A 13,631-nucleotide genomic window follows, 5' to 3' on the forward strand; every position below is an offset into this window, starting at 1 on the left:
TACTTATCGGCGTCCGACGATGGTGGTCTTTCTTGACTTAAAAGCAGCATTTGACTCGGTAGACCGCGAGGTTCTGTGGCAGTGTCTGTCATTGAAAGGCGTACCTCAGAAGTACATAAACCTTGTGAAGGCTCTTTACTCGAACACTACTAGTCGAGTGAGAGCTTATGGCGAACTGTCATCTACTTTTGCAACCTCAAGTGGTGTCCGTCAAGGATGTCCACTCTCCCCATTTTTGTTTAACTTCATCATAGACCTACTGATGGAAATAACTTTCTCGTCGACTGAGTTCTCGGGTAATGATCTCCTTCCAGGAGGTCCACTTATCGACTTAGAATACGCAGATGATATAGTCCTGTTTGGTGAAGACGCTGACAAAATGCAGAGTCTTCTGGTAGCACTGAGCAACAATGCCAGGATGTTTGGAATGCGCTTCTCTCCCTCGAAATGCAAGTTGTTGCTTCAGGACTGGTCTGCGTCAACACCTGAACTAAGGATAGGGAGTGAAGAAGTCGAACGCGTTGACAACTTCACTTATCTTGGAAGTCTGATCAGCCCTAATGGGTTGGTATCGGACGAAATCTCAGCACGGATTCGAAAAGCTCGTTCAGCTTTTGCCAACTTACGTCACCTGTGGCGAAGGCGAGATATCCGTCTATCAATAAAAGGACGAGTATACTGCGCGGCAGTCCGTTCTGTTTTACTTTACGGTAGCGAAACATGGCCATTAAGAGTAGAAGACACTCGTAGGCTATTAGTATTTGACCACAGATGCCTTAGAAATATTGCTGGCGTCTGCTGGGATAACCGGGTAAGTAATAGTGAGGTTAGACGCAGGGTATTAGGAAAGGATGGTAAATCAGTTGATGAGGTTATGAATCTTCATCGACTGAGATGGTTGGGCCACGTGTAACGTATGCCTGAACACCGATTACCACGACGTGCAATGCTATCCGGTATTGGAAATGGTTGGAAGAAAGTTAGGGGCGGCCAAACCAAAACGTGGCATCAGTGCTTGAAGACACTAACTTCTAGTCTGAGCCATGTTGGTAGATGCAGACTACTTGGTTGGGGTCCGCGTGACTTTCGTAACCAATGGTTGGAGACTCTTGGTGACATGGCTCAGAATCGATCACAATGGCGTCGGTGTATACACTCCCTGTCTTCCCTTAAACTAAGAGATTAAAAGCGCTTCATATCTTTCTTTCTACTAACCAATTCTTCTTGTACTATATCTCTATATGCAATCTTTCTCTTATATATTACCACCTTTTACCTAACCACTGTTATGAATCCGGTGTTCATCTTGTTGTGCTGATGCGGTATGGCAACCTGGACCGATGCACACATGTGCCTGGTCCTACGTTGTAGCTGACCTGACCTGACCATTGTACCTACATATGAACCAGTTGATAGGAAGAAAACTGTGTAATATGAATTAAAGTAGTATATAGAAGCCATTTCCAGTATGTAAAGGTGAATTTTTTTCATGATCAGAAATAGAATACTTTTTTACTGACGCCTGTTTGACACAATGGAGCATGGACCAACGACCAATAGTCTACAACTCACACTCGCCTAGGATTTCCCTTCCAATTCTACCCAACTGTTGTTCACTCTTCTCATGTCTCATCTCTGTCTGTTCTTTAATCTTCCTCTTCTCATTTGGCCTTGAGAATTCTATGAAAATGATTGCCTTGTGATGCCGTTGGATGCTTTTTTCGATGTGTGTCCTATCCACTTCTGACACTTCTTCGTCCTGATTTCTTCCTTCACTGGAATCTGATTTGTTCTCACTAACAGTAGGTTATTACTGATGGTGTCTTGTCAACGGATTCGAACGTTTCGCGTAGACAGCTGTTAATAAACACCTGTATCTTCTGGATGATGGCCTTTATAGTTCTCCAGGTTTCCGCCGCACACAGTAGAACGGTTTCGACATTTGTATTGAAAATCCTGACCTTGATGTTGGTTGACAGAGAGTTGTTTTGAGTTCTTGATACTATTCAATTATAGATATCTTGCTCTTGCTTTGTCGATATGCAACATAGAATAGTTCTATTCTTTTATTGAATTGAGATTTACAAATAAACTATGGTGTAGGAAAATGTTAAAAAGCGTAATGACCAATTTCTATACACCCTTGAATGGATTATCGATTTTTTGACAATTGTACATTTTTAAGTTTGATTTGTATGTTCAACGATTAATTGAGATATCAATTTTAAATCTTATACCCTACATATTCCTTTTAAATTTGGCCTGTCGCTGGATTAAATCTGATATTTTTTCTCTAATAAAACACACATATTAGTCGTTATGATATATCTGTTGTGTTGCTAACTATATTTTATGTAACACTCTATTGAGCTTAAGAAGATTGTTGACGTTTGACGTCACAATAAGATAATCAAAACAAAAGCAAAATAAAATTGAAGAGTAATTATGATGTAGCTAATTAGTTTATATAGTTAAACAGATAGACTGAAAGGCTCTAGGTTGGAATCTCGCGGGGGGCGGAATTGTGGATGTGCACTGTTAAAATGTCCCATACTAGGACAAAACGATCATCCAGTGCTTTCAGGTTTTCCATGGTTGTCTAGCTTTAATTGACTCATGAATTGAACTATTGAAATAGATATCCATTGGATTGTTTCAATAAAATTACAATATTGATATAGAAGTATGCTATGACATCTAGATAATTCGAGACTTCAAAAGTCAAGAATATTCAAGAAGTAATTCGATCGATATTCTCGTATTACATTGATATGAACTATGCTCAGTATGATATACAATATGTGATTTTGTTATCTCTGGGTATTCTTCAAGTATATAAAATTACATCTTACTTAATAATCATAATAGGTGTACAATCAATAGATAAATAAGTGTAGTTTCGAGGTATAATAAATCTTCACTTGTACAAATCTTGATGTTCTTACTTCATATCGTGAGGATTGCAATGATTCTTCTTTTTTTTCCGATATAAGTAATAAGAGATGCAAATAGAACACTACGCTCTTATTATCTTAACTGAAAAACTACTGACGAATTATAAACTGTTTCTCTAATGTTTACAGGAATACAAAGTCTCATAAGTACTTGCATTCCGCAGCAAAACTAATTTTGAGGTAGCTCGTTCTCCAAACTTTTTGAAGATTTTACATTATGTTCAAGGTTTAAGAGTGAAAATATTTGGAGACTAGGAAACATTAAAGCAGTCGGTATCTAAAAGCATTCAAATACAAAACGTATGAGTGTGAAAATCAGATCAGTTTGGTGACTTAATACAATCGAAGCTCTAATGAACTTCAGAGGAGAACCTCCAAGTGCCCTGGTACGGCAGAGGATGAAGTGATTTCACTCTGTCTTCAGAAATTATCCTACATGGCCACACATATATAGACACTGTCACGGAAGTCCTACTCATTGCCGTCGCGTGGCACGGTTATTCTTTGCCAAATTGAGAAAATGATGGTCCGACGCTTTAATTCGGTTGGTGGATATGGTGGATTCACATACGGCAAACTAATGGTACACATGAGCTCCAAGATCCTGAGAGAACGAATAGCGTGTGAACACATTGTTGGTCATCGGCTACCATGGAACACTTGACGTTGCCCTACTGTCTTGTGGATTAGACCTCTAGGTCAAATGCTCGGGATGTGGCTCTCAAAGAAAAACACTTGATTAGGTTTGGACATTCGGACAATATCCCAACCCTCACACAAATCGAGTGATGAGGTGTGGTGCATGTATATTTGGTACCCCTTTGTACCAAAGTCAGAACTTTTCTGCTAACATTACATCCTTTACAGTCAAAGTAGAAAAATATTCTACATGTAGTATTCTACGTGTACTTTTATTCAGTTTATAAATTTACAAGAAGATGAAATGTCTCTTGTTGTCTTTTAATTGAGTGTGTGGAAAAATCAGGATCTACATCGTCTACCATCATTATTCATGTGGTAAAAATGCAATAACAATGTCAACTAATCTATTAATGGTTATGTAGAAGATATTACAGGGAGAGAGAGAGCTCGTCGTCATATTATTGAGAGTTAGTTACAAATCGATATTAAAATATTCATTAATAAGTTTGATGATGAAAAATGAACCATTGACATAACACTTCCGATATTGGGCGATGATGACTTAGTGATTGAAGTGACCATATTTCCTTGTTTAAATGAAAACAGATAGGTATCCACACTGCGTATAGAATAATCAGTTTGGCAATTACAACGCCCTAGTAATTTATATCTTCACATTCATATAAAAGATTAAGCAAATGTATAAGAAGAGTTGATTGATCATCAGTCACTCAGTAATAACGTAGAACTTCGTACGTACATCAGTTCTAGTTGCCACACCACGTTAACACAGAGATGTATTTGTGGATTCGAATTCCGTAGTGGTAGAGGTAATCAGAGTATGAGCAGTAATCGGAAACATTAGGGTTTGAAGATGTTATTCAAAAAGTATAATAAAGTGAAATATATTTGAAAAGAGGAAAAAGAAAAGGACATGAAGAATTCAGAAGTTTAGAAGTTAAGAGAACACAAAGTGTTACTGGTCGTAAACTGTTCATCTTTGTAATCTGATTAGTTGAAATTGAAATCACATCTAGAGCTGTGATTGGATGTAAGAATTTTCATTTGTTACAATTGAAATTTAGTGATAATGAATAATTTTTTTTGTGTAATCTTAGTTTTGAAAAAAATTTAGACTTTTGAAGAAGAAGACACCAACTTAATTGCATTACCGTGCAATCCTACTGTTAGTGAATGTGTATTGGGATAAATTTTTGTTTTCCGATCAAGTATACCTTGAATTGAAGTCGTTAGTTATCTTAACACAAATAATTATATGTATCTCATTAAAAGAAAGTTTTTTTGGAAAAGAGCAACAGAAAACCCGTTTGAATATTTGATAATAGTGATTACTGAATTAGGTCGGTAGTCTAATGTTGAAAACCCAATTAATAAACAAACTATCATCAAAGTGTGTGTATAGGTTTTTTTGTAACACATGGTCTGTTAATCGGAGAAATAAATCAACATATCAATATATCATCATGATAAATTACTGATTGCAATATGTATAATTCAGGTGAACCAACCGTAGACCATCATTGAATGAACTGACTTTGACAGTATATGAATGTAGTAATAAATTTAACCGAAATAGACACTTAATATTTAGTAAACGATTATTTTGTAAATGGTCATTCATAATGAGAATTAGACAGACAACGTTAGATTTCAATGTGGTTAATTTGGAAATCCATTGAAACACGGTTTATTGTTTTCACTTGTAAATTATTTGTAGTTCTGTATTTTAAAATTAATTTTTTTGGTCGTAATAAAAACTAGTGTGTGTTTCATCAGTCATGTGTGAATACTGTTAACAGTAATATGAAACATGCAATGTCTAGACATTACGAATGTAACCATTTTTGACAAGAATTTGAAATATCCGTTTCAATGAAGTGTAAATGAACAAGCCTACGTCGTCTGACTGACTCAACAAATATCTATCGACATTAAACGTATAAATATGAATAAGGTCAACTGTATCAATGAACATTTACAATTCTATTATTATTTACTTTCCTTATTATTATTATTATTATTATTATTATTATTATTATTATTATTATTATTATTATGTCAATTGACAAGATTCAATCCCCATACTATGTAATATTTCATTGACACAAAATGTTTTGCATTTTAAATTTTCCTATAATGCTCTTCCACTTATTGTGACTAAAAACACTTTACTGCAAATCATCCCGACCTTTAATGAATGACCTTTCTAATTTGCAAATATTACAATTTGTAAGTATATAGATATATGTTGTAACAGATGTTAACGTTCACCATTGTTGACACATTACATTGTCAAATTCATTAATGCCATGGCATATTTTTGGCTTTTATAAAATATGGGAATTATGGACTTATAACTGTATCGTGTGATTGTACCAGTAATTAATAGTTATATAGCTGTGCAAATGAATACGTTGATATAATCAGTATTTATGAATCACAATGAAGGCTTAGTTGACGATCAGACGTACTTCTTACGTACGCATAGTTCTGGTTTCAGGTACTTTGAATATAAAACAAGAATATGAAATTCTTGTTCTGTTGTATTCATGAAACGGATAATATTCTTATTTATTTTAACACTTACTATATGACCTTTAATCACATGAATCATTTCAATGATGATGGTTTCAACTTGTTTTATAATGTCAGTAATTTAATCATAAATAAGGTAATTTTCTTCATTGTGGTTACTTGTCTATGAGCTTTAATCACATTTATCTTTGTAATAATATTCACTAATAAATATTCTCATCAACTTATTGACCTAACGACAAAATTACAATTTTCACTATATTGAACTATTCCTATTGAAATTGGCTAAAATGTACTATTATTAGATAGTTTACAAAAGTGTTACTAAAACATGGACATTGATCACAATATTTTAAATATAAAATTACTAGATTAGTCTTCATCAGATGACAAAATCTTGTTTAAGTTTTCTTAACCTTTATATCTCATAAACGTTAGAAACCAGTTTACGAATACATGAGCGATAATCGCTTTTTCATTATTAATCTCTAAGGGATATCTAAATTCATGAGACATTAACAAGTGCTTAATCACTTGACTTTTGCCGCGGAAAAGTAGTGGATAAAAAATAATGGAAATCAAATTGTGGGTGGCCCTGAAAACGGCCTTTACTCGTTCTCGCGGTCAGACGTCGTCACTATTAGTTTGTAATGGCGCCACAGATAGGACAGTGCACTGCTCGTGCGTTCGGCGATGGGTCGTAGGCACAGAAGGTATGAAACATTGCTTCACATCTACAGAAAACTCAACCAACCGCACCACCGGTTTCACACGGAGGCTGCGCAAGATTACAGACGTCGCAGAGTCGATTCTCGTCATCCTCTTCTTCATTTTCGATGTCCCGTTCAGTTAACTCTTCGGCTAGTATCGACGTGTACGTAGTACGTCCCTGTGACGTCCATAGCGGTGAATAAATCTTCCGACAATGCAGACTGCGTTATAGGAATGCGAAGGTGTCGCTTCAGTAGTTGACAGGCAACTGGTGTCAGCCGTTCCTGAAGTCGAAGTACTTCCGGCTCCTCACCAATATCGGCTTTCCCCCGACAATCCATTGCATCCGGATACACCTGCGTAATAGCAACAGCAATTGCAGGTGAATCATCGGTCACAATGCCTACCAGCTGTCGACTGTTGGTACACCGTTGGAAAAAACGCAGGAATGCAGAAATAAATGTTGACGTTTCGCAACTTGAAAAGGCAATGCACATTGGGTATTGCCTTAAAATTCATATCCAGGGCAACGACTTGATACAAATGGACGTTCTCGTTATTCATTTTGTACGTCCCGTCAAAACCAATTACGTCACAAAAGTGACCGGCCAAATTCACTTGCTCAGCAGTCATGAAGAAGAAATACGATAGACAGTTCTCATCGTCCAATTCGTATTCGCAAAGCCCACCCAAGGATGTTATGTGAGCTTTCAATTTCCCGTAATCACCTATAGTGTACATTATAAATTGGCGAATTGCGTACCAGGAAAGTTCGCGTGTGAGAACACTTTGTACCGCATATTACAGACATCTTGATCAGTCAGACGTTTCCCATAAGATTGGTAAGCAAAATTCTTTACGTGGAATGCAGCGGTACCGGAAATCAGCAGCGGTCTCACAGTTTCAAACTCTTCGTCCGTTAACCTGCGCACCCATAAATTACCTTGGTACCTCAGGGAATTGCACTCGTGATTGTGATGCACATTCCCACGTACAACAGTCCAATAGCCGTCTATAATCTTACAAAACATGAAGGCCGGACATTGGGTGTTCATAGGAGCCCTTCGTTAAAAAAAAATAAAAAACCTTTTACCAGAATACTTCCTCTGTCTAATACGTTGTGACGAACCGCTAGATATTATGCGCACCAGCGCTTGTATTCGGCACGTTACTCTGCTCCATAATGACGATTGAGATTGTGCTTCGTCGACAAGTACTGATAATTTATAACAATTTTCAAGACATAACTAACCAATTAAATCTAATCTTTTGAAACTAGCCATTTCATTGGACGAAACTCGGGATGAAAAATATTGTAATTTTGGGGTGGAAAACTTTTTCATTTGGGGTGGGCGTTTTTTTAAAAAAAAATGGCCGGTCAGACAATATTATTCAAGATAAATCATATTCGCGTATATAAAGAAATACAATAGGCCGAAAACAATAATGAACTAGACATTCGAACATAATCACATTTAGGTATATTTACAATGGATACATGTTTTGTAGTTGAGGGAAAATTCTTCAAAGAGATAATCTTATTATTATTACTACTACTTAAATGATTTCTATCATTCATATCATCATGTTGTAATCCATTCGATGATAAATTTTGATCAGTTTGATTGGGTAATGATAATGAGATAAGAATATATGGATCCGGATACAACTGATGATCACGATCATGATTATGTTTTGGTATTTTTGGTAATGGTGTTGATGATAATGAAAATTGTGGTCGATATTAAGACGGAGATGTATAACTAGAATATGACTGTTGATATAGATGATGATCAAAATTTTGTTGTTGAATCATTTCCATTTTATTGTCTAAATGAATATCTAATTCATCATTAGAATTTCAAGAATTACCTCTTGAAGTTTGTCTCTCTAGTTAACACATTTAATGTGTCTTACGTTTGAATGTTGTCATCAGTTTGTTGAATTTCATAGTTTATATCATCATAAGATTTGGAATAAAATCAAAGAAATTTGAAGTTGAAGAAAAATAGGAAATTCTGTCTTGTATATATTACATGAACAAACATGAAGTTATTATATTAAACATTGAATTACATAAGATACATAAGATAATGATAAACTAATCAAAGTGTTAACAAACAAGCAAACAAAATCATGATTTCATTAAGAAAAGAAAAGAGACGAATTCATGTATCTGGGGTGGGAAAGAAAAGAAAAGAAAACTAGTTTAAAGACTATCTCTTCTCGACAAACAATGAACCCGTGTCAAATCTTATAACTTGTGGCATGTGCACCTTGTTGATGGATTACATAATGATACCACCAATTAGAGAACAATGATTTATCAATGATGCGTAAAATCGTACGAGCAGTTTAGAGTCTTAATTGGTCCCAGTCCGCACATTGAGTCCAGAACACCAGTCTCAGCCTCCACGATATCAATCATGTATTTCAAACATACTGGGATTATATACAAACCAAACTGACCACATCGTACCATAAAATAGAAAATATACATCTGTACAAGATAGTAGCCAAAAGTGGTTGTGAATGTAGGAGATAGTAATGGATAGATCGGACATAACTCAAGAATGGTGAATGGTATCATAATAGTCTATAAGTCAAAATAAAGCATATGATAGGAGGAACATGGATATGCATAGTTTATCCACTTAGTAACCATACAATAAATATATTATGCATAGTATTAGTCCATAAATATATCCCAATAGTTACTATTCAAGATCTAACAAAAGAATGATTAAATCTTCAAGAATGGTATATCATTATAATTAATTGTTTAGTTATCTATATGTCATATGATAAGTAAATCATCATTATCATGAATAGTATTGTTTCTTTCTTTCTTTTTTTAATATAAATATAGAAAAGGGAGAACACTTTTTATTTATTCCGAGTTCTATTATTGGCACCATTCCATCAATCAATCAATCAACCATCTTGATAATCAACATGGCAACAAGAAAATTATATCAGTCTATATTACAGTTACATAGAATAATGATAATAATAATAATTGATAAGTCTTGCAGATTGAATGCTATATTCGTCTCCTAAGCTATTCTGTAACCCCGAAGCTAGAACTATATAGCGACCTGAACACGAGAGAGAAGACTCAAGGTATGCGAGAAGTAGTTAACTCCAAGTTTCATTCCAATTCAGAAAATACAAGGTTTTAATAATATTTTAAATGTGCTTTGGTTGCCAGAAGATTCTGGAAGTGCTACTTAACATAGAAGAAGTGCAGCAGCCAACCAATCAGAGCCTCTACCTGTGACGTTTCGCCTCCTTGATATTTTTGGCCAAGACTCCATGTGAACGCTGGTTGGATGAAACGCTTCTTAGTGTTTCCTGATGCTTGCTTGTCTTTTGGAAGCAATTTTATGGATCACCCCAACAATAATGGTAATAGTAATGGTAATAACAATAGTAATAATAATCTATGACATAATCTCAGATTGCAATAATGATTAAAACTAAGTACAATTACTAGGTAGGTAGGTGGGTAAGTTAGAAAACAAACACCTACCTACATTTAATACCATTTAAAACGTATCATTCACCTTAAATCTACATTGAAGATGATGATGATGTAATAGATTAGATGAATGAAAAATAAATAGTAAAGACAAAAAGAAAAGATCAATAAGTCCTTGGTTCGAATCCTTGTAAAGATGGGATCATGAATGTGTACTGTTAAAGAGTATCATATTAGAATGAAATAACAGTTTAATGCTTCTAGGGTTGTTTTTTTATAGTGATCTAGTTTTAATTGATTCTACATATTAAATCTTTCTTCCTGTAATCTTTTATATATATAGTACCACCATTGAATTAACTACTTCTATGAATCCGGTGTTCATCTTGTTGTGCTAATGAATAACGTATGGCAAGTTGAACCGACGCATAGATGTGCTCGGTTTTTTGTTGTGGCTGATTGACTGATTCATAAATTCACTTATCAAATTATTAACATCGATTTTGTTCATTTATGTTTAATACATTGTAAATGTGAACATCATTTCTATTACTAGAAAATGAACGCATAGAATATATTCCACAAATTATACATTCTCTCTATAATGGATAGAATGAACAATATTCCGGTAGGACAGAGCAGATTGAACAATAATGATCTATAGACTATGCTTCATTGGAGGGTAACAAATGCTAGGAATTCAGTAACCAATCAAAACTGAATGAAATAATTAACAAACATTTTCTAATTATCTGTGTGAATTGCTTCGATATAATCTAAAGTCACAAACTGTTTAAGCAAACATCGATAATGACTAACAGTGGAATCCAGTCTTAAGCCCACCACTTCGTCCTATTCGGGACTCGTCAGCTAGATGTACCTGCATCACAGACTTGTTGATGTTCACTCCGAGACTCCAAACCAGTACCGTTTGCTTCAAACGCCATCGCGTTATCCACTTAGTTATTGAGTCCTGATAACCACCTGATTGTGCAATAGAGTGACGTTTAAATTCACTTGGTGTTGTTTTGCTTGTACCTTCCCACTGTTACGTGGGACTGCAATTGATCAATCTCATGTTGCTATATGTGCATCCTGTGTGGATGTCCTTGATGTATCCTTAAATCCTAAGCTTTTTAACATGTCTACAATTTATACCACACTTCAAACGACAATAATTGAATAGGTTTAACAAAAAAGTGGATATCTATAAATATTTCTTAGTAGCTATGACAACTATTCTTTTAAGGTGAAAGTATTATACACCATGGGGATTTGATGATTCGCGAGAGTTTTGAAAAATCCATAAACAAAGTTAATGTAATCGACTAATTGAGATACTGAACTTTTTTTCAAAAGATTCATCACAATTAAAACAAGTCATATTGTACACGTAAATAAGAAAGGGTTTTAAGGAGATTTTAGTCATTTCAATAGTTGAAATCATGAGTCAATGGAAGCTAGATCACCATGCAAAAACTTGAAGCATCGGACGGCCGCTTCTTTCTAGTATGGGGCTCCTCAAAAGTTCACATCCATGACCCCGACTCTGCGAGATTCGAACCCAGGACCTAACAGTCACACGCGAGCGCTTAACCATTAGACCGCTGAGCCGGATGGCATCCAACGCTGTCAATGTCTAACTTCAATCAATCCACAAAATTGCGCCATCGTACACCATTTTCTTCAATGACATGATATCTCACAACAGACTCTATCAATTTATACAACGGTAAAATTATCATAGAAAAAAGGAAAAGAATCCTCAATAAAATATCCATTAAAGAAAAGCTCAGAATAGTTTAAACCTGAACCTAGGTAATTTGCACCTGTTTACTTATTACCAACAAAAGACAGATGTTAATGATAGTGGTAGGAAAGGAGAAACAAAGTAACAGCAATTAAAATCAGTTGAACAAGAACACAGAAACTCAAGGCAAAAGCTGAATAAATATACTGAAGCAAACAAGATTGTGATAAGGAACATTAGAGCTGAAAAACACAAATTCATAGAAGATCTAGTAACAACAGCGGAATGAGCTGTAAGAGAAGGAAATACGAATTAATTATACCATGAACAGAGAAACTAACAGCGAAACACAGTAAACCACAGCAGACTGTCAAGAACAAAAAAGGCAAGCCAATCACTGAGATTTAGCTACAGAGAAACTGTTGAATTAAACACTTTGAATAACTCTTCAATAGACTATCCTAGGACATCGAACTAGCACACATAGATATTCTCACAGCTGACATCTCAATATAATCAAGCAGATCAGCGGAACCAGATAGTATATCAGCTGAAGCACTGAAGCCATTCATGAAGGTAACTGAGAAAGTGTGACATATGTATATTTGGTGTCCCGTGTACCAATGTTTGCATTTAAACAAATAAAATACCGATTACTTCTTCTATTCTACAATCCATATGGTATAGAACATTAAATAAACACAGACATTTTCTATACGTGACTACTATTGTAGTGAACAAGAACACGGGTGGGGACAAACGGATGTATTTAACACAACAATTACAGTCTATCACAACAAAATCTGAATACCATATAGTCAATCGTCAATTTGCAAAATATTCATGCATCAAACCAAACTGGACTGTTTCTGTTGCAAACACCAATCCATTGTCTCCCATTCCATTGTTCATGCATTTTCTTACAAATTCCAATGTGTTCTCGCTCTACCTTTCTTGATCTTCGCCATCTTCCGCTGCCAGACATTACGTTCCTTTAACGCACGTTATATACTACTTATATCAATATGAGTAGTTCACACCACACTATCTCTTCATAAACTATACATTATATCCATTACAACTATAAACATGGCAACTGAATAGGATTGAATAATAAACTAACTATACACAGTTGGTTCAAATGTGGGCAATGAATTTGCTTGTTTGTTTGTTTTTTGAAGGACAAATCTAACTAGGAAGGTAATTTAATCGTTGAATTTATGAGTTAATTAAAGCCATGAACAGTAGAGTTCAGTAAGGTCTGTCGTGAGATAGTAAATCACTGAAGAATCTGATGGACGGTGGTGCAATTTTGTGGATTGATTGAAGTAAACATTAACATCATTGAATATCAACTCAATGGTCTACAAATTAAGCGTTTATGCACGAGACTAATAGGTCCTGGGTTCTAATCCTGCGAGGGGCGGGGTCATGGATACGCACTGCTGAAGAGTCCCATACCAGGATGATACGGTTGTTCATTGTTTTCAGGTTTTCCATGGTGGTCTAGCCATAATTGACTCATGAACTCGACCAT

The sequence above is a fragment of the Schistosoma haematobium genome, chromosome 5 (assembly GCF_000699445.3).
Source record: "Schistosoma haematobium chromosome 5, whole genome shotgun sequence".
In the NCBI taxonomy this organism is placed as follows: domain Eukaryota; kingdom Metazoa; phylum Platyhelminthes; class Trematoda; order Strigeidida; family Schistosomatidae; genus Schistosoma; species Schistosoma haematobium.